This window comes from Myotis brandtii, unplaced genomic scaffold (genome assembly GCF_000412655.1).
Source record: "Myotis brandtii unplaced genomic scaffold, ASM41265v1 scaffold363, whole genome shotgun sequence".
NCBI lineage: Eukaryota > Metazoa > Chordata > Mammalia > Chiroptera > Vespertilionidae > Myotis > Myotis brandtii.
The window spans coordinates 5,673,952-5,683,670 of NW_005363938.1; the positions used below are offsets into that span (position 1 = coordinate 5,673,952).

Genomic DNA, 9,719 nt, shown 5'->3' on the forward strand with positions numbered 1-9,719 from the left:
CCACAGGGACAGGCGAGACCCGCTCTCCCTGGTCAGCCTTCGGAAGAGGAACCTGGGCTCCGGAGACGAGGGCGTGGCGTCCAGGATAGACAACTACAACGCCAAGGCCACGCGGCACATCTCCCTCACCAGGCACTCCCAGTGCCACCCGATGCCTCCCGGGGAAAGGACCGCGCCTGACACCCCTGGGTCGTGAACAGGCTGAGCTCACTGGTTTCCGACTTGCAAGCTTGGGGTTGAAGTTTAATAAAATCGTCCATTCCTCCGTGACCCGCGCAGTAGAAACCACCGACATCATCAGCAAACACCTGCCAGGTGTCTCCACGGTCAGCACCGACCTGCTGAGGGAAGGCGCCCGCATCGAGCCTGACCCGCCCGAGTCTCACTGGAAGCCGAAGCGGTGCAGTATTATGCAGACGGAGCCAGGATCAGGCCGCCTTCCGGAACTACACCCACCGGGCAGATGTCAAGCAGCAGGAGGACAGTTACGAGATCTTCCTATGCCACGCCAACGTCACCCGCTACATCGTGTGCAGGGCGCTGCAGTTCCCTCCAGAAGGCTGGCTCCGCCTCTCCCTCCACAATGGCAGCATCACCCACCTGGTGGTCCGGCCTGGCGGCTGCGTGGCACTCAGGGCCCTCGGGGACACAGGGTTCATGCCTCCAGACAAGATCTCCCGCTCCTGAGCCCCGCCCTCACTCGTGCCCGGCTCTGGCATGGGAGCCGCCAAGAGCACGGAGACCGTGCCTCCGTCCAGTCCACAGGCTGCGCTGGGTCACCTCATTTCTCTAGGACCAGGCGGAGGCCGGGTGAAGTGTCTCAATCGCCACGTGTCATTCTGGCCCAGGATGGAAAGGGGAACGTGCTGGTCCTTTGGCGAGGTTTCCTGCCCTAGTCTCACCCCAGGAGCCTGTGGGGTGAAGGCCTCCTCACAGGTGTCACTGTGGGGACCACAGCACCTGCAGTGGCCACACGACCCCTTGAGGCACTCAGCAAAGCCCGCCGGCACCAGGGACTTGGAGAGCCCAGCATTTCCATCCATAACTTATTTCACTTCGTACATTCTTCACATTCTTAAATCCTTTCGTCACTTTGTCAAATAAAGATGTTTCCATCTGGTTCTTGGGTTGAGAACCAATGTCTCACTCCCACAGTCTTGCATCCCTGATGCTGTTGGGTGTGAACACACCTGTGTTATTAGGCCTCTCTGGACACAGGAACACCTGGGCAGGGGAGGGGATGCCACCTGCTGGTTTCACAGGAGAGGGGCCAGGTGGGGACAGCCAGAAGAGTCCTGTTTAAGTAAAATAGCTAGCTGACAGCTCATTCTGTTTGCCTCTGGCTGTTAAACTTTCATGCTTGTGGATTAAAATATTTGAACAATGATGTGTCCATCCCAAATATTTGCAAAAACAGTGTAATTTCTATGAAGTGGTTATGAACATTTTCTGCAGTGCAACTAAATGGGATGTCTGATCCATGTCTGTCAACTTTGGAAATAACTACAAAATAAAACTTTATTTTACTGGTTAAAAAAAAAATTAAACATACACTTATTCTGACCCAGCAATTCAGTTCTCAGATATATATCCAAGAGAAATAAGTATATACATCCAATGAAAGACTTCACGGTTGTTCACAGATTTATTCATAATAGTCAAAAACTGGAGAAAACTCAAATGCAATTGACAAGAGAATCCTATATAATAAAGATGTAATATGCAAATAGTCATTACATAACGACCGACTACATAATGACCAGATCACAGATCAGCAGGAGGGTGGGGCAGCGAGCTACAAGTGGGCAATGGAGAGCTGCAGGAAGGGGAAGGGCAGCAAGCTATGACGGGAGGAGGCATGGGGAGGGGGGTGGGGGAGCTACAGGAGGGCAGCAGGCAGAGAGCTACAGGAGGGCAGCAGCAAGCTACTGGTGCACAGATTCGTGTGCAGGGCTACTAGTGAATAAATAAAGAGTGATCTACTCATGTAATGGGATACTATACAGCTAAAAGAAAAAAACAATGTTACGTAGATTACTCTCACAGATGTAATGATAAGTCACATACAAAAGAGAACATATATGTTATTTCATTGTTTTGAAGTTCAAGAACAAGCAGAATCAGAATAGTGGTTACCCCTAAGAGGAGGCAGGTAAGAGAGGGCAAAAAGGAGTCTTCTGGGATGTTGAAAATATTGTACATCTTTTTTATTTGGTTGGTGGTTATATGAGTGTAAATGGATATAAAAATTCAAAAGCTGTACACGAGAAAGATGTATACTTTCTTGCTGGCAAGTGGGCCTTCAATGTATGTATACCCTTTAACCCACCCATTTCACTTTTCCTGAAATGAGGATGTTCATCACAGTGTTATGAACAAATTTGAAGCAGTCTGCATGTCTGAATAGTGAGTTGATTCCATAAATTATGAAGTATTCATACAAAGGATTACAATGCAGCTCTTAAAGTTGCTATAGAATAGTTGATGCATAAAAATGTTCCTAAAAATCATGTTCGAAGTATGTTATTTTCATAAAATGTCATATCTGTGTTTTAACCGCATGGACAGGAATCTTGATTAATCATGAAAAGGGGATAGTGATGGCCCATCACAGCTGCCTGTGCAAGGAGACAGACCCAACACCCCTGTGTCCCTCCCCTCCCACATTTAGAATCCCAGCCAAATGTCTGCAAAGGTGGAAGAAGGCCATCAGGGACCCTGTGGTTTTGACAAGTCTCCAGACTGTGGAAGGGGGACTACAGTGGTGGGTAAACAGGCTCGGGGGAGTCCAAGCACAGAAGGCTGGGGAGCACGCTGCATGGGGAGAGAATGTATCCTCGTATCCTTCTGGGTGGACATGGGGAGACCCTGAGTTCCATGTAGAGTTTCCTACAGAGAACAGCAGTACAAGTCGAGTCAGTATTCAGGGATCTTAAAAGACTATTCTAGAATGACGCTATTAGTTGGTCCCATCCAATAAGACACCTTACGAGTTAATTTGACCATAAAAATTATGAGAAAATGTTAAATAACTCTACTCAGTATTAATGGCAGTGTGGAAAACTAGGTTAATTGATATCCTCATATATTGTTGGTGGGACTACCTCCTGGAGAAGCCTTTTAGGAAGGCAATTTGTCAGTACTTATGAAAATGTTAAATATATGTATTCTTCAACCAGCAATTGTACTTCTGAATTTTAAATGTCTGTTCTACTCAAGGGGGGAGGGAGGGCAAAAAGACCCATGTTACAGGAAGTATATCATGGCATTGTTTAGAAAAGCAAAAAAATGTAATAGTGATTAAAACTCTGTAATGATTATTTTGAAATAATCATGTCAGTATGAAACTCATGACTTCTCATTTTAACTTCGGAACTGGCTTTTTCCACAGAAAACACATAGAAGCACAGATTCTCTCAGAGCAATGAGGACACCTGGTGACCAGAGCTTGCTTTGTGAAAGCTACCAAAAGGAACCCCGTAGGTTCCAGAGCTGGGCTGGGAAAGTGGGAAGCTCCATGTTACAGGAAGTACATCATGGCATTGTTTAGAAAAGCAAAAAATGTAATAGTGATTAAAACTCTGTAATGTAATGATTATTTTGAAATAATCATGTCAGTATGAAACTCATGACTTCTCATTTTAACTTCGGAACTGGCTTTTTCCACAGAAAACACATAGAAGCACAGATTCTCTCAGAGCAATGAGGACACCTGGTGACCAGAGCTTGCTTTGTGAAAGCTACCAAAAGGAACCCCGTAGGTTCCAGAGCTGGGCTGGGAAAGTGGGAAGCGAATCTGGAACTTGTTGTGTGGCAGTAATTAAGCAAGATTCAAAGAACAGTGGAGACATACCAGAGTTGGAACAAAGGAAATGCAACCGGCCAATCTGGACAATTGAAAATCAACAAGAGAAGAAGGACTGTAATTGATTTTAACACAATGAATAAAATATCATGAGTTAGTAGTCAGAGAGAGGGAGGAGGACAATTGAAATCAACAAGAGAAAAATGACTGTAATTGATTTTAACACAATGAATAAAATATCATGAGTTAGTAGTCAGAGAGAGGGAGGGAGGGGTGAAAGGAGAAAGCAAGCCCAAAAAAATCTTAGTAATTGTTGAATTTAGATCAAGTGTATAGGTGCATTTGCTTTACTACGTCATTCAATGATGTTATATGTCTAAAAACTTTACATATATGAGAAAAACAATAAATAAAACTTAACAGAAAGCAGATAACTAAAATCCATAAAAATAAATCTTAAAGCCAAATAATGAATGAGCTATCTACTAAAGAGCAGAAAAACCTCTTCATCAAGACCAATAAAAATTAAATGAGACTTCATTTCTAGACAAAATAGAGTAACTAGGACTGATCAGTCCACACGAAATAAGAACAAAATTAAAGAAAAGGACAAATTATATGAAACTCTGGCTCCAAAAGGGGTGAATGAGCTACCTACTAAAGAGCAGAAAAACCTCTTCATCAAGACCAAAAAAATTAAATGAGACTTCATTTCTAGACAAAATAGATTAACTAGGACTGATCAGTCCACACGAAATAAGAACAAAATTAAAGAAAAGGACAAATTATATGAAACTCTGGCTCCAAGACCCTGGATAGAGTGAGGTCCCTGATTTGAAGGAGTGGAGCTGGGCACTGGCGGGGGGCGGCGGTGCCTGGCTGCTGGAGTTTGCAGGGCGGAGGGCCCAGGGGAGAGTTGCACGGAGGGAACTCTGAGGACTGCAGAGAGTTCCCTCCAGTGTTCAGTTGAGCACTGATTACTGATCAGCACATGTGTGAGGACACTGCCAGAGGCTGGGAGAAAACATTTCTCAATAATGCCTGTTCCCAACATTCAAAGTGGTGGCCTCATCATTCACCGATTGTGAGCATCAATTAGAGTAAGGTATTAGTTTCTCCGAGCTGCTGTAACAAATCATCACAAACAGGGTGGCTTAACACAACAGAAATGCATTCTCTCACAACCCTGGAAGCTAAAAGTCTTAAATGAAGTGTTGGTAGGCTCACTCTGAAGCTGTAGGAAAAATCCTTCCCTACCTCTTTCTACCTTTTGCTGTTGTCATGGCCTGACATGCCTTGCAGCTTACCACACCAGTTTCCCCTCTGTTTTCACACAGCCATTAATCCTGTCTGTCTCCGTTTTCTCTTCTCATTAGGACACCAGTCATTGGATTAGGGCACACTCTACTTCAGTATGACCTCATTTTAACTGATTACATCTACATCACATTCTGAGTTTCCGGGTTGACATGAATTTGGGGCGGGGGGGGACAATGTTCAACCTTATAAACGAACTAAGAAGGGTCTTGCCTCAGAAGTGGAAAAAAGTTACCCCTAGACTAAAATGCTGATTTGGTCATCTATTTAACTGATTACATCTGCAAAGACCCTCACATTCTGAGTTTCTGGGTTGATATGAATTAAGAAGGGTCTTGCCTCAGTAGTGGAAAAAAGTTACCCCTAGACTAAAATGCTGATTTGGTCATCTCTAACAAAGCTTAAAAGCAAGACCAAAAGGTTCAAACTACTTGTAACTCAAGTGCATCCCAGTACAAATTTCAAGAATTTCGTTAGTCATACAAAAATATGCACCAACTGACAAGGTAAAATTCACAATATCTGGCATCAATATAAAATTTTATTTGGCAAAATCATGTCTAAAATTTCCCCATAGTTGATGAAAACTGTAGACTATGGATCCCAGAATCTCAATGCAAGAAACATAGAATAATATTACATTATGTTGCTTAAACCTAGTGATAAAGAGAAGATCTTTTAAACATCAGAGGGAAAAGGATATATATATATGCTTAATATGCAAATTGTCCACATGGGAGTTTGACCGGGAGACCAATTGCTCACTATGATGTGCGCTGACCACCCTCTAACAAAGCTTAAAAGCAAGACCAAAAGGTTCAAACTACTTGTAACTCAAGTGCATCCCAGTACAAATTTCAAGAATTTCGTTAGTCATACAAAAATATGCACCAACTGACAAGGTAAAATTCACAATATCTGGCATCAATATAAAATTTTATTTGGCAAAATCATGTCTAAAATTTCCCCATAGTTGATGAAAACTGTAGACTATGGATCCCAGAATCTCAATGCAAGAAACATAGAATAATATTACATTATGTTGCTTAAACCTAGTGATAAAGAGAAGATCTTTTAAACATCAGAGGGAAAAGGATATATATATATGCTTAATATGCAAATTGTCCACATGGGAGTTTGACCGGGAGACCAATTGCTCACTATGATGTGCGCTGACCACCACGGGGCAGTGCGGAATGAAGGGAGGCTCGGCCAGTGGCCAGCAGCTGGAAGGTCCCCATTGGGCCTGATTGCCAGCCAGGCCTAGGGACCCTACCTGTGCACGAATTTCATGCACCAGGCCTCTAGTTATATATAAAGAACCAAAATAAGAATAACTGCAGATATCAAGAAACTGTCTAGTAGAGTTTGGAGAAATATCTTAAAATACTGAAAGAAAAATCTATTCACCTGAGATTTTTTACCCAGTGAAAATACCTTTCAAAGACAAGGACTAAATACCAGGTAAAGAGTTATCAGACCTACAAAAGCTGAAAGAATTTTCAGCTGAACTTCACTATAAGAAATGTTAACGTGGTCTTAAAGCAGATGGAGATAATAAAGATCAGAAGAGAAAATGAATGAAAAGGAAACAGAAAAACAACAGAGGAAACCCATGAAACCGAAAGCTGGTTCTTGCAGAAGATTAATAAAATGGACAAATCTGTAGTCAGACTTAAAGAGAAAATGAGAAGGTACAAATTACCAATATCAAGAATGAGTTAGGTGATGCTATAGATTTTATAAGTATTACTAGGATGAATTTTTAGTTCAAATTTTTCCCACAATGAAAACTTCAGCCCCAAAAGCTTTAGTTGTAAATGTTACCAAACATTTAAAAGAAGTATTAATACTAAATCTACACAAATCATTCCAGAAAATTTACAAGGAAAGAATAATTCCCAACTTTTTCTATGAGGTCAGAATTACTCCAATACCAAAACCAGAAAAAGGACATTACAAGGAAAGACAATTATAGACCAATCTCCTTCATTAACTTATATGAAAAAAAAATGTAATAAAATCTTTAGGGAGCCCAGGCAACATGGCTCAATGGTTGAGCATCGACCTATGAATCAGGAGGTCACCATTCGATTCCCAGTCAGAGCACAGATTGTGGGCTTGGCACGCCCATTATCCACCCAGAGCCAGCAGAGGGACTCAACAGGCTCATATGCCTTCAAGGGGGACTGCCCCTAAATACCACTCCGTGCCCATGACCCTGCCTGTTATTCCAGCATTAGGGATAAGGTTAGTTGTGGTTTCTCGGTTCCAGAAGAATGCAAGTATTTCTTAGCAGGAATTAGATGACTTATTCACATCATCTGGGGAACTTTGAAAAAAGTGTGGATGCAAAGCTCTACTGCAGACCAATTACAGTAGAAGGGGTGAAGAGGAGCTTTTGGTGTCAGCAGAGAGGAACTCTAGAAATCACCAAATCCCTTTTTGGCAGGTGGCGAAACTGAGGCCCAGAGAGGGGTAGGGCCGGGGAATCTGTGGCAGAGATTATCTCCAGCAACCTAGGTAATTATATCCTGAAATCACGAGTTTACAGACGGGTCTGGAGGGCAGAAAGATGGGTGTCCTGCACGCGGTATCACAGCCCTTCTCAGGCTGGCAGAGTGGCAGGTGCTCCTGCCCCAGGCAGAGTTCTTCACTGGAGTCCTCTCTTTGCCCCCGCCCCACCCTGGCTAGCAGTTAAGGAAGATGCTGGGCTGATGGGTGACACTTGCTTTCGCTGTCAGTGGAGGTGGAGGGCAGACGCTGGCTGGCAATGGCCCTCTGTGTCTACTGGCACAGACTTCTGCTCACACCACCGCCTGGCACATCAGGACCCAGGGGAACGCACTTCTCTGAGCCACCCTGCCCAACACAGACCTCCAGTTCTCCCAGATGTCATCTGTAAAGGTGCCACCCCATGGGTGGGCAGGTAATCAGGCAGATGGCTGGACCGCCTCAGCATGGGGCCTCTGGGACCAACCAGAGCCCAGAGGTGGCTGGTGAGGGAGGGCAGCGTGTGCCTGGTACCTCCGCTCCGCCTCTTGGGGCCACAGAAGGGGCTCAGTGGGTTGGCCACAGAGGGCAGGGGTAGGCGGGCCTGTCTGCAGGTGCTGGGCGCTCTCAGCTGCTTGCCTGGATGTCTCCATCTGCCCGCCTGCCCGAGCTGCCTCCCGCGGCGGCCGCCGAGCGCCCTCTAGCGGCTCTCAGTGCTCCCTGCAGCGCCGGTCCCAGTCCCCGCCAGACCCAGACAGGAGCGCTCCCCTGAGCGGGAAGAGAACCCCTCCCCCAGCAGGTCTGGCCCGGCTGTCTTCACCCCCTACCCCAGGTCTTCGCCCTTGTGCTGCCGTTGTCATTGCTCCCATTGCTGTCGTGTTGCACTCCCATGGGACCTTGCGCTCTGCAAGATTTTGTCTTTATTAAATATTTAACACTTTTCCTTTAAAAAATAGGAATTCCAGGTCGAGTGAGATCAGCTGAGGCAGCAGGTGCGAGAACAGGAAACTGCTCTAACAATTTTGCAGCCAAAAGCAAAGAAAGAAACCCTTTGGTTAGCATCTGCTGCCACCAGCGTGGCAGAGTGTGGCCCTGTGCCCTCATGCCTGCGTGTGCCATCCCACACAGGCCTGGCACCAGGCTGGGTTCACGCTTGAGCCCCGGGACTTGCCACGTGGCCTCCTATTTGTGCTTCAAGCCAGCCGCCTCGCCAGCATGAGCCCAGGACCCGGTGGGCCCCAGACCCCACCCAGACCTCCTTCCCTGTCTCTGGTCTTAGTTCCCTTATCTGCCACATGGAACTCACAGTCCCTGCCTCGCGTACATCACGGAAGTGCCATGCTATGAAGATTCAGCGGAAACATTCAGCGAATGTGCTTACACTTTGTAAGAAGTAAGAGTGCGTAAGGCATTTGCTGTTGCCTGCTCCTGGGCTGCCCGTGCACTCTCCATGACGAACGCCCCCACCCTGGTCCCCTCTGGACAGGGTACTCACCTCTGTGCCCTCACCAGGGGAGATGTGCATCCTCAAAGAAGACTCCGGCTTATGAGTTTAGGTGGGATCGAGAAGGCTCCCTGTCCGACTCAGCGGCTCTCAGTCTTAAATGTACATCAGAATCACCTGGAGGGCTTGTTAGCGCCTGGAACTCTGGGACCACTTCAGAGTCCGACTCAGTGGGGCCGGAGGGAGCCCAAGCATTTGCCTCTCTAACCAGTTTCCAGGAGCTGCTGTTCCCTGCTCCTGGGCTCCCACTGGAGAACCGCTGGGTTAGCTGTAGGGTTCTGAGCACCAGTAGCCCTACCTGAAAGACTGAGCAAAATTAGAACAGCTTTCTTACACCTTCTTACTGCCCGGCACCAGCCACACCTGTAATCAAATCAGAGCAATGAGAGGCAAAGCTCCCTGCAGCCCTCTCTGTCCACCGAAGCATCAGTGAAGCCCTCACCGGGATCCCCCAGAGACACGGGACAAGTGATGGAAGCAGGGAAGGGAGGAAGCACACGTCATGTGATGCCAGGTGCTGCCCAGAGGCTGACTGTGAGGGACAGAAGCTCCATGGGCATCTCTGGGGCTTAGTCCCCAAGGCGAGAATGTGGATCTGGC

General features: G+C 46.2%; 1 pseudogene across 1 annotated transcript in view; it reads left to right on the top strand.

Annotated features, from left to right (window-relative positions):
- LOC102244346 overlaps nucleotides 1–691 on the top strand; it is a 16,972-nt pseudogene extending 16,281 nt beyond the window's left edge. The window contains exon 2 of the transcript XR_001363242.1: nucleotides 7–691. The product of XR_001363242.1 is annotated as a serine/threonine-protein phosphatase PGAM5, mitochondrial-like (transcript). The remainder of the gene's footprint in view (nucleotides 1–6) is intronic.
- Nucleotides 692–9,719: the final 9,028 nt, after the last annotated feature.